Genomic DNA, 13,616 nt, shown 5'->3' with positions numbered 1-13,616 from the left:
GGCATGCCCAGTATGCCCTGGCCTTGGCAAAGAGGCAACGCATAGCACATGCACTGACACAGTAGGGACCCAGGGAATGACACCTCTCTCTGACTCGCACATACAGTAAAAGGGATGCCAAACATGACACTACCTGTGCTCAGCCATGTATAGGGAGTGTACTATGTGCATCCAACATAGGCAGCCCCCCAGCACCATCCGCAAGTCTGGCACACTCTCAAGGTAAGTCAATCAACCTACTAATTGCCATATGGAGTAGAATGTATTGTTACCTGTAGCTATGGTATTGATGTGAGAATGCAAGGGAATTGGGTGGCTGAATGTTATGGCAACAGACAATAGACACCCATAGTGGCACCCTGACATCTATAACACATGCTGGAGTCACCATAATAGTCAGTACTACACAGGGTGACAAAACCCACTGCAGGAAATGTGCTGAGCGACATGTGTGCCCATATGACCCACACATGCCAGTCAGGATGGTTCACATACCCAACAATAGTCGCAGCCAGCAGGACAGGTGTAGACAAACCCAAACAGAATCTGTGCCATGGTCCCAGAATGATGGCTATGGTTAACCTCCCCCCAGGCCTACACAGACAGACCACAGCAGGGCAGGCAGTGGGATGGTAGTTCTGAAGAGTAGGAAGTCAGACAATAATATGTAGGGCAACCAAAGCCACGATCTGTAGTACACTGATATGCCTCTAGTCAGCATGATAGTTAGCAATACAGAATGAAATGGAGTACATGACATAGCAGTACAGTCATAGCAAATGTGAGCAAGTGTCACATGTGCCTCCCCATCCTACATAGTAATGTAACAACAGTCAAGTCTGCCCCCCCCAACCCTGTGTAGAAATGTAGAAACAGGCAGGTGTGCCCCCCCCCCCCACTATGCATGAATGTAGTAACAGTCAAAGCCAAATGATTGACTGATACTCTGCAGAGACAGCCTGCTACCTGTTGGTGTATAACACAAAGGTCAGCACTGCAGCACAAACTACCTGGACACAATCCACACATTCAATACAGATGGCCATACTGGACATGCTCACACACTTAGAGAAATGAAGGCAATGTCAGTCAACAACGTACTGAAAGGTCATACCAGGCATGTTCACACACTTAAACACATGAAGGCCATGACTGCAAACACCAGTGAACCAGACATATCTGCCAGTTGCAGTTGTTAGTGCAGACACTCATCAGTATGCACCACTCATGCCTTGCACACACTGTAGATAGGAATACAGACAGATATGTCAGGACAACACACTATAATAAGCCAAAGGTAGATGTACATAGATGTGTGGCAGAGGGTGACTGTGACAAGGACCCATCCAGGCCTGTCCCACCCAGCACACAGCCAAAGGGCCCCAAACACATGAGGTGCAGATGTCACTCACTGCAGATACTAGCCTCCAGTATCTGTCAGTGTTACAGACTATGTGGTGCATGTGCCAGCTGTGCAACTTGATTGTACAAGGAAATAGTCATCTAGCAGCTGTATACATGTTCATGTGACATATGACCCCATGTGTGCCCACATGTGGTGTGTCAACCCGTAGATGAATGGGTTATGGCCCATGCACACACTGGCCTCACCATAAGCTCTACTATGACAAGCCTGCTGAGGTCATCCAATGTGAAATACACCTTTGGGAGAGCTGTAGCCCAGTAATCTCCGTGGTGCTTCCCATAACTGCTTATTGCTGTAGTGCGATAAACTAGTTAGGTAGGAGTTCTAACCCCAGACGTGGCAAGTGTGTGTGTGTGTGTGTGTGTGTGTCTGACTGTGTAGAGAGCAATTCTTTTTAGCATACTCACACTCCTTACAATTCATATACTCAACTTTGGCAAGGCTGCTGATGTCATTCACCTAAAAATGCACCTCTGGGAAGTTTGTAGCCCAGTAATCTCCATAGCGTGTCCTGTTACTGTGTACTGCTGTAGTATGGTAAAATAGTTAGGTAGGTGTTCTAACCCCAAACATAGCAACTGTGTGCTCATTTGTATGTGTGTCTATCTGTCTCTGACTGTGTAGGAAACAATGCTTTTTATGGTACTCACAGACCTTACAATTCATATACTCAGTTTTGGTAAGGCTGCTGATGTCACCCACCTAGAAATACACATCTGGGAAGACTGTAGCCCAGTAAGCTCTGTAGCACATCCTGTAACTGCATACTGTTGTAGTGTGATAAAGTAGTTAGGTAGGAGTTCTAACCCCAGACTTGGCAACTGTGTGTGTGTTTGTGTGCATGTCTGTCTGTCTCTAACTGTGTAAAAAAGAATGCTTTTTAGGATACTCATATGCCTTACCATTCATATACTCAACTTTGGCAAGGCTGCTGATGTCACCCACCTAGAAATACAACTCTGGGAAGGTTGTAGCCCAGTAATCTCTGTAGTGTGTCCTGTAATTGTGTACTGCTGTAGTGTGATGTAGAACTGTGGTAGGGTTCCATCCCCACCCATGGCAGTTCTGGATGTTTTGTGTGTGTTTCAATATCTGTGTACGGAGCAATGCATTATAGGCTAGTCACACACAGTACATTTCAAATGGCCTACTTTGCCAATCCTGCTGATGTCATTCATTGTAAAATACACCTTTGGGGAAGAAGCTCCCTAGTAATCCTCGAGGTGCATCCTATAATAACTCCATGCTGTAGTGTGATATAGACCACTGTTACGGGTTCTATACCCACACATGTCGGTTGTGGATGTTTTGTGTGTGTCACTGTCTGTGTAGGGAGCAATGCATTTTAGGCTAGTCACACTCACTACAATTTGAATATCCTACATTGGCAAGCCTGCTGATGTCATCCAATGTGATATACACCTTTGGGGAAAGAGTACTCCATTAATCTCTGTGGCGCATACTATAACTGGGTAGTGCTGTCATGTAATAAACTAGTTAGGTACGGGTTCTACTCCCAGACATGACAGGTATGTGTGTGTTTGTAACACATATCCTGTGTGGAGGTGGTTGTGATTGTGTGACATCTGTGGCCAATGTGGAGCAGGTTTTGCATATTTCTTATATGGTGGCCCTACTATATATCACAATGTCCACCATACAGGGATAACAGATGTGAAATAGCTGAGAGGCTGTCTGGCACAGTCGAGCACCACTCACCTGTGCAGACATGCACCCATGCATGTCAGTACTGACACCCTGTGTGTTTGTGTGTTTTTTATGGTGTGTATGTTCACATCCAGACTTTCTGCAACCCCATGGGCATACTAAAGCATGCTGTCTGATGTCAGACACCTCCCCATACCCTTTGCCCATACAACCCCTGTATGACCCACGTGGTGCATGTGATACTTGCACATTGATGTGGTCTGGCAATCTCACTACTAATGAGTTGTAATCCTGGCCCTTCCAACTGTGTCAATGTGTGTGCTTTCCTGTGAGAGTGTGGCTGTGTTGATGCTGGCACCTGTACATGTGGACAGGCACTTGTATGTCACCTACCGTATAGCTACCGTATCCATGATGCAGATGTAAGTCACCATCACATATATGTTCTGAGGGCTCCATAACAGGTAACCCATATGGTGCATCCTATAACTGCATAGAACTTTGATAGCACTACATAGTTTTCAGGGGGTTGATACCCTGTGCTGGTAGGTGTGTGACACAAACCTGCTTAGGTTTTACTCTCCCACCACTCCATGCCTTGTCTTTGCCTCTGTCTGCCTCTCCCACTTCCTTTCTGGTGGATGTGGAGACCTACACCTGCTTTGCATGGCAGCAACATGTGTATTTTAAGTGATGCTCATGATCAGCTGATGACTGCTGCATGAATTGCAGCCCTCCCCTAGCTGATTGCATGTGGAACAGCTGTGGTAACATTCCCATAGCCAATTGCATGGAAACACAGTCCAATATCTAGGAGCATCATGTTGGTGTTGGCCCTTTTCATTCACTGTGAGCAGGAACTAGATCTGTTGTTTGGCAAAGAGCATATCCGATGGATTGGGGATTTACCTCTAACAACATACACTGTGGAAACAGGGCAACACACAGGAGGGGGATGTGTCTGACCTGACTGCAGGCTGTAAGTGCTGCTATACTGCATGTGGAGTACTGTTGGTTTAACAGTGTGTGTGTGGATATAACTGTCCTACATGTCTCCATACCTGCCATGTCAATTCCATGTTTATGTGGAATCCCCAACTGCAGACAGGGCAGTGTGTTGTGCCTTTGGTTTCATGTGTTACCAACAGAGCATCTATCTGTGGACTGCAGAACGTAGTGTGAGGAATGCAGTCTGTAGATGGTGAAAGCCGTGACAGTTACTGGCTTCTTATCCCTCATAGGACATATGTTGCAACAAACCCTGTTACAGCAGTAAATGTATGAGGTTATCACAGCAACATGTCATTATTGGCCCTGTGAATGTGCTTTCAGCCACAGCTCTGTCAACCTTTGCACATATGTCATGCATGAAGTGGTGCATATGTGTTGTACCTCATAATTAGTGTCATCATATTTCATAACAAGCCAGTGAGATAGACTGCTAGACATATTATGTACAGTATGGGTTATATTTGATGACATAACCTGGACATTCTGTGGCTGTTTGTACAGTCCTTCCTGTATGTGGGCATCAGTGTTACAGACAGCAGGTAGTAATACCTCTTACAGGAGAACCAGAACACTCAGGGCAGCTACATATTTGCAGGAGGTTCAGGAACTACAGAGAGAGTGTGAATAGAGTTGTGTTATGCTTTGTATAGTACTGGTGTTACAGGGTGTGTGTGTGTACATACTACTTAACCTTGGAGTGCAGTCTGTCTGCATAGCTCTCAACTGTGGGCCTATCCTCTTGGTGGCCAGAGGTGTGCCTATCATGTGTTGTCTGTCTACCACACAGGTCCTGTGTCAGTTATTTCACTGGCAGTGTGCGTGTTGAGTGCTATCAGTACATGGCTACATCCATTTCTGTTTCTAATCTAAATTTCCTGACTAAGGGTATGTTGCAGACTATAATGTAACACCAGCAACAGTTGACAGAGTGATTTTCAGAGTGATTAAGGCACTTTTGAGCAGTTGTAAGCGAGTTTGTGCAGGGTAAGCACTGCCTACACAGGTTAAGCAATTTAGAAGCTAAGTGTAAGACACTGTAACCGGACGTTAGCAGTGCTTAGCTCCACACAAACTCATGCAAACCCCGCTTACAACTGCTTAAATGTGCCTTAATCATTCTGTATCCAATGGGCCATGTTCTGCCCAGCAACAAAATAAACAGCTCTTGCAAGGTTCAAACCCCGGACCCTGCACACCATAGATAAAGTGATTTACCATGAAGCCATGGCAGATATGTGTAATTATGATGTTTTCACAAACATATCATCCAGCCCAGGTATTCAACACTACAGGGAATGTATTTCAACATGTAAATGTATGTGTGTGTGTACGTGTGTGTGTGTGTGTGTGTGTGTGTGTGTGTGTGTGTGTGTGTGTGTGTGTGTGTGTGTGTGTGGGTATATATATATATTTTTTATTCAAGTTATGAATTATTTTTATTGGATTGGATTTTTTTTTTCCCATTACAAATATTCAAGTGATATAGAAGGGTCACGATTTTGATACTGTCTTTTTAAATCTTAATTGTCTAGATTCATTAAGGAAAATGTATAAAATGTAATTCTGTGGATCATTTTATTGTTCTGATGAAGTCAAACTTGACGAAAGCGCTTGACCCTCTTTGTGTTGTTCTGTTTTAACATTAAAAAGTGATTTTTACCACTGTGGAGTCGGGGACTAGTCATTGGCACCTGGAAGCAGTTTTTTCTTGGTGGATATATGGATATATATATATATATATATATATATATATATATATATATATATATATATATATATATATATTGTCAGAAAAATATGTATTAGTGTATGTATTAGTAATATGCTTAGTGCATTTAAGGCTTGAAAAGGGTTAACACATTTATTCTATTTCACACTGCATAAAATCTGTACAAATTGCAGAAGCTTTCTAACCTTGTATTGTCATGAAATATGCGCAGCTATAATCTTTGCTTATGCTTTGGAAATTTACAGGGAAGCAGATAATTTCTGATTGTGTCAGGAAAATAATGAATAGATGTATCACTTGTATTAATGTTATGATACTTAGACAAGGAGTTCCACTTGTGCTGTGAGAAAATACACAGCTGCAGAAGCTATAGATAATCAGAACAAAGAATGCTTGAAAATATGAACTGCAATCAGCATTTGCTTGTGCCTAAGCTAGAAAAGTACCTTGAAATGTAACACATGTATTAGAACTACACAATAGAAGGCAAGGTTGTTTTTCTCAAAATGTTTTTCATAAATCCAGTCATGTCAACAGAAAATCTGAGTAACATCTGCTGTAGAACAATACTGAAAGTTGTGTTTGATTACGTCAACCATAGAAGGCAATGTCTTGTAAAACAGTATAAGAATAGCATACTTCCCGTTAGTAGTTAAGCAAAATCCTTTATTTGCATGTTTTTGTCTCCTTGCAGCAAGTTATTAAGTGTGCCTTATCTGAACCTTACGTGTATTGATCTTTGAAGTTTTTTCCTTTGACAGATTGGTCCTTCAGACAGGAAAACCTCACTTTGCCTTGGATCAGACAGGCCAGGTGGCTTGAAACCGTACGGGGAAGAAACCACATCGGTTCTTCTTATTTGAAAAGCCCTCCGACTGAATTGTCATGCAAAAGAGGCCAGCCACTTTCTGATCTGCGACTGAAGGATGGGTTTTTCACGAACCAGGTGATCAATCACGAAGGCTCAGGTAAGGTGAATCTACCTTTTTTCTGTTTTAGATCAGGGACTAGATTTATATTGTTTTTGTCAGGACTGTATTTTTACAAGTCAGGGACAGAAAAGATTACTGTCTTGTCATAGATCATGGAAACAGAGTAGGTAGGCAGTCCCTCTGAAGAGACTATAACAAAATCCGTGGTACCACGTTAAAAATAAGGAGTTAGATAATGATTAAAAAGGGTAGAACAAAATGTGTAATAATTGCACAAAAAGACCCCAAAATCCGCCGTTAACAGAAAACGCAAAATACATGCAGTCACAGCGTGCTGATAATATTAAATACTACTCAAAGTGGGTTAATAAGTATGAATTTGATGGTAAATTAGAAAAATCCTCACTTATCAAACTTGTCAAATAGCTTAAAACCGATTCCAAAGGTCGGGTAAAAAAGCAGCGACAATTAGGAATTCCTCAGTCGCACAGGTGGATTGAGGAAGTAAACCGTAGGGAACAAAAGAACAATAATTCAAAAGCAATGTTTTTAGATAAGGAGGACAATAACTTAGTAATAGCATCGGCCCCTCTGCCCCCCCTTACCAGAATATGAAGCAAGTGAACAAGTTAGTCCACCCCCGCGATATCCTGCTGCCACTGTAAATAGAGACACTACAAAAGCAAAACCGTTTATTAGAGATCCCATCGAGACCAGGTCTTGAACACGGGCAGGTAACTCAAAAGGGGACATTGAATTATATCAAATGGGTAGGAATTCATGATCTATGAGTGAAGAAGAAATATGCCCACTTATAGAAGTACCTAATCTTCAGGCAGGGCAAGAAGGTCAGGACCCAACTATTCTAGTGTATAGACCCTGGACTCCGGAAGACATCCAGAAAGCCACTGAGGGAATTCCCCATCCAAAAGTTAATTTTAGAAAGTTCTTAGAAGATTTACAAGGAATGAGGCTAAGTTATAATTTAAACGGAGAAGAGGTAGAAAAAGTAGTCAGACAAATTGTGGGACCAGATTGGCACATGATTAGTGGCAACTGGAATCCCTGTGACGCTGCACACAGACCCCTCCCACATAGCAGTGCAGAACTAGACAACAGAGTAAAAGGTCTTACAGACCACATCTCTGAGAAATGGAAGCCTAGTGCAGACTGGACTTGCATTAATCAATGCATCCAACAAGAAGGTGAAACTATTGACAGATATTATGCCAGACTGTTAGAATGTTTTAATAACCATTGTGGAATGCAGGTTCCTGAAGATCAGACACAAGATTCCCCATATGAGCAGCAGTTAAAGAATGCATTTTTGAAAGGCAGCATTGCACCATAAGCAGTTTTATTACAAAGCACATGGTAGATCATCATACAAGCAGGTTACAGTCATTACTTGAATATGCTAGGCATGCTGAAAGGCATTTTAATAGCAAAAAGAAAAAGAAAGCCCAAGTATTTTCTGTAGAAGATGGAGCAGAAGTTTATGTAGTACAGTCTGGGAAAAAGGGCAAGAGAAATGCCCAGGGAAACAAACAATCTGATCAGCGATCAGAGGACTTTGAAAGGCAAGAGAAAAGGGGGGAATGTTTTAAACGCGGTAAAAAAGGACACTTGGCAAGGGATTGCAAGAAAAACAAGAAGGCAACCACGAAAGACAAGGAGGGTGAGAACTGACTATATGATAGTCAATAATCACTAGAAGGGGATAGCAGAGAAGGAACAAATGAGAATGTGATAGAAGGAGTAGAGAATGTGACAGAAGAAATAGGGGAAGTGCAGGAAGTTATGGATAGTGAAAAAAATGAAATATTGGATTTAGCTTTATTGAGCTTAGAGCTCTATATAGCAGACACAAAACCAGAAGTTACACTCCTGGTAGAAGAGAGGGAGGTCAAATTCTTGTGTGACTCAGGGGCATCACGGACCCTGATACATCCCTCCAAACTGCCAGAGAATTCAGAGTCACCTGATTACATACTAGTGAAAGCAGCTAATGGACAGCTGTATCGGGAGCCCCTCTCTTATAATATTGCAATAACTGATCCTGTTTCAGGATTGACCCAGAAAAGCAAAATTGTTGTTTGCGCAAAATGCCCAGTAAACCTCTTGGGCAGAGACCTTATGCAGCTATTTGGTATAGCAATAGTTCCGACTATGCAGGGTATGGAAGCACAGCGACAAATTGATACCTTTGCAGTGCAATCGGATGGTGAAATGTTCTATTGGTACAGCCAGGACTTGGTTACGACTGGTCCAGGGGTAATGACCGAAGAGCTGATGAACGTAGCCATCAGCAAGTTCCCCTCCCTTGACAGTGATAAACAACATTTGTTGCACTGTACACTGTATTATTGTAACAGACCAGGATGTGATAAGGAATATGAGCAAGAATTGTTTAGAAATCGTGCAAACAGATTGATATTATGTAATCTGTACTGGGACATGGAAGGGAACAGTGTGGCCAGCTGTTCATTGCCCCAGGAGTTTTCTGCACTCTATAAATCTAATCGATTACCACATGTTAGCTTAACTAAGGACAATAATGTAAAATGGGTAGACTTAGGAGAAAAAGTCACTAGATGGGAAAAGCAGACAGAGTTAGAACTGTCAAAACAGGGAATACAAATGCAGAAGTTGAATTGGATAACTCAGACCCACCCAGCCGTGCACTTGCAGTCTAGCAAGGACAGCTGATTAGCACTCCTATTAAAGGAGGAAGACAATGCCTTACAGAATATACCAGAAACTCTTTGGTCAACAGGTTAGTCAGATGTAGGACTTATTCGTACAGCGGGACCAGTTACTATCACGCCAAAGTCAGCATTTAGACCACAGAAAAGACAGTATCCCTTAAGAAAAGATGCAGAGGTAGGAATCAAACCTATTATAGCAGCTTTACTTAAGGAAGGGGTGCTGGTGGAATCTCCTGATTCACCATGTAACACACCCTTATTTCCTGTTAAGAAAGCAAATGGAGAATGGCGTATGGTCCAAGAAATGACACAGTAATACCAAGGGCACCTACAGTGCCAGACCCACACACCCTGTTGAATGATTTAAAACTTCAACAGAAATATTTTTCTGTGGTAGATATCAGCAATGTGTTTTTTTCAATATCAATACACCCTGACAGCCAATATTGGTTTGCATTCACATTTCAGGGGAAAAGGTATACATATACGTGACTACCACAGGGATATTGTGAAAGTCTGACAATATTCTCACAAGAAATGGCAAGCAACTTGGCGGGATTTACCCCACCAAGAGGCAGTCAGATTTTACTTTATGTTGATGATATCCTGCTGGCGGCCCCCACCCAGCAAGATTGCAAAGAAGATACCATAGCGCTATTACAATTTTAGCCACTGAAGCACATAAAGTAAACAAAAATAAACTGCAGCTTTGTAAAAAACAAGTTAAATACCTAGGATATGTAATATCCAAAGAGGGTAGGACATTAGATGAGGACAGAAAAGTAGCGATTTTGCAAGCACCAAAACCCACTACCAAGAAGGAAATGATGTCCTTCCTGGGTACGACTAATTTTTGCCGGAGCTGCATTCCAAACTATGCCTTGGAATCTGCACTGCTGACTAACCTGATATATAAAAAGCCTATGGCAGCACAGGATTTGTTACAATGGACACCAAAAGCAGAATCTGCTTTCTGCAAACTGAAACAGTTAATAGCGTCCTCATTAGTTTTAGGATTACCAAACTATCATAAACGTTTTTTCCAAACTGTAGATTGTAAGCAAGGTTATATGACATCAGTGTTAACACAGCAGCACGGGGACAAGCAATGCCCTATTGCTTATTATTCATCACAACTAGACCCAGTGGCACAGTCTTTACCCCACTGTGTACAAGCAGTAGCTGCAGCTGCAATGGCAGTACAGGCTTCGGCCTCAGTAGTTTTGTTCCACCCTCTCACACTGAGAGTGCCTCATGCAGTCGCGATTATTTTACTGCAAGAGAAGGTAGAATATCTTTCCCCTGCTAGGCATCTTTCCTGTATGATATTGCTGTTGAGCCAACCTCATATGACAATTGAACGATGCACGACTTTGAACCCTTCTACCTTGCTCCCAACCCCTACAGATGGCACATCACACAGCTGCCTGCAGGTGATTGAGCAAAAGACACTGCCTAGAAAAAGATCTCACAGATGTCCCCTTGGATGATGCCGAGGTGACATACTACATGGATGGCTCATGCAAAAGGGGTCCTGCAGGACAGAACCTAGTAGGATATGCAGCAGTTTCTGATACTGAGGTTATAGAAGCAAAACGTTTACCACACAATTTATCTGCACAGGCAGCAGAACTGATTGCCTTGACACAGGCATGTACCTTAGCAAAGGGTAAATGTGTGAACATTTTTGACAGCCAGTACGCTTTTTCTACTATACATGTTTTTGCGCAACAGTGGAAAAATCGAGGAATGATAACATCTACTGGCAAAACAAACAATCATGCACAGTTTATTTTAGATCTTTTAGAATCTATTCAGTTACCTCAGAAAGTAGCTATTTGTAAATGCACAGCTCATACCAAGCAACAGGATAGGATTTCAAAAGGTAATGCGAGAGCTGATACAGCTGCAAAACAGGCAGCTTCAGAAGTATTTCTTTTGAATGAGGAATTACAACCCTCTGAGATTTTAGACTTAGAAATGTTAAAGACAATGCAGACACTTACTACGCAGGCTGAAAAACAAAGATGGGTAAGACGAGGAGCAATTCTCGAAAAGGGGCTGTACATCTCTAAAGAAGGGAAACCGATATTACCATCTAATCTGTTTAGATATGCAGCTTTGTTGAGCCATGGGCATTGCCATGTCTCAACAGGGGGGATGGTACAGCTGGTGAGCCGAGTGTTCACGACATATGGATTCTTAAACTACTCTAAAAAATTTTGTTTAATGTGCCATGTTTGTAACAAACATCATGCACAAGGGGCATTAAAGCACAAGCAAGGGAGTTTCCCTACACCACCATTTAAATTGGAACCTGTTCACTGAGAGAGAGCCTTACAAGACTATCTGCGAATATATAGAGCTGAGTATATTTTTCTGTATTATTCTGTATTATAGAGCTAAATTGTTGCTTAGATATCTGTTGTCTTACTGTTCTGCAAATATACAGAGATCAGTATATATTTTTCTGGTTTTATAATTTGCACTGTGATTCCTCACATCTCTGTTGAAACTGTCTTCCCCATCCCCCCTCCCTGTTCTTGGTTGTAGTTTAAATTTGGTGGCTTTTGCAGTGCCCGCCCCACTGTAGATTTGATCTAGGACACTCCCCAAGTCCCATCTCTTTACCGCATTCTACCTAATAAACCCTTTCTGCACTCGCTTTTAGTCCTTTTTAATGTAATTACATTTTATTCAAACTGTGTGTGGACTAATATTGCTACATACTTAAGTGTGCCAGCTTGCACTGCATGTGAATTGTTTTTACTACTGTTTTTGCTACTTTTCTGAAGAAAAAAAAATTGTAAGCCTGTTTCCTACCTTTTCTGTAATTAGTGTTCCAGATGCAGATTTGCTGTATCCAGGACTGTTTGTAAGCTTCTGAGCCCCACAAGCCTTTCTGTGTTGGAGGGAAGCCTTCTAGCTTATCAGTGGGAGTGGTAAGCATTAGGTAACCTGTCTACCACATAAGGAGTGGTTCTGGCCCAGAATTTGTAGTTATTGGCTATTTGGGCGGTCTTCCATCTCTCTCAACTTTCTGATTTGAAGGCCCACATTTGCACTTGTTTCTGTCCTGTAACTCCTAGGCCCATCTCATTTGCTCACTCAAAAAAAAAAAAAAAAAAAAAAAAAATTATCTGCTTTTACTGTATTTGTGTTTCTTCCTACTTTATTTTGCTTTTGCGTCATCTTAGTAGTACTCAATTGTATTTATTACTGCTTGGTGTAACTCATTCTAAGCAGAAATACTCCAGAAGTACTATATACCATAAACATCCACAGCACACGATAGTCACAAACAAGAAACTTTTAATGAAGCTTTCAGGTTTACACCCTTCATCAGCATACAAAATCACAACACATTAACACATTTAAATAGAGGACCATTATAATCACATGATCAAGCCAGCCATTCAAAGGACCACTATAATTAAATATGCAAATTCAATTTAAAAACATCTAATAAAATTAATTTTCATGCAGTTACTTCTTAAAAGCATAATACATAAGTATAAAAAAAGTACAAAAAACTGCTACATATATATATATATATATATATATATATATATATATATATATATATATATATATAGACAAATAATTACATCTACACATTTAGAAATACTATACACTTAATACTATAAATTTTCTCTCTGCCTCTTGGTCAAAACTGGTTTTAAACTGACTGTCCCATTAAGGCCTGGATACTTATCAGCCTGTAGTCGCACTATCCACTCTTACTCTTTTAGCAACAAAAGATAATCAATATCACCCCCTCTAATGCCCAACTGCAGAATAGATATACACCTAAACTTAAATGCATGTGTCTGAAAATCATGCAGATGCCTGTATAGCCCATTTGTCTCAAGCTTTCTTTTTATTTCAGATCTATGTTCTATTATCCTATCCTTCAGCTTCCTAGCTGTTTTCCCTACGTAAAATGCACTACATAGGGTGCAGGTAGCAAGGTAAACTAATCTAGTAGAATTACAGTCTGCTCCACAAAAAAAGTCAAACCGTTCACCTGTTGTAGGATGCTGAGAGCTACTATTAGTGTCGTATATGTCAGGACAACAGACACAATTATAACATTTAGATGTATTCATCTTTGTTCTTACAGGTGATATTTCACTTTGAAA

The sequence above is a fragment of the Protopterus annectens genome, chromosome 10.part0 (assembly GCF_019279795.1).
Source record: "Protopterus annectens isolate FY-2018-M chromosome 10.part0, PAN1.0, whole genome shotgun sequence".
Lineage (NCBI taxonomy): Eukaryota > Metazoa > Chordata > Ceratodontiformes > Protopteridae > Protopterus > Protopterus annectens.
Note: the sequence above shows the minus strand (reverse complement) of the source record.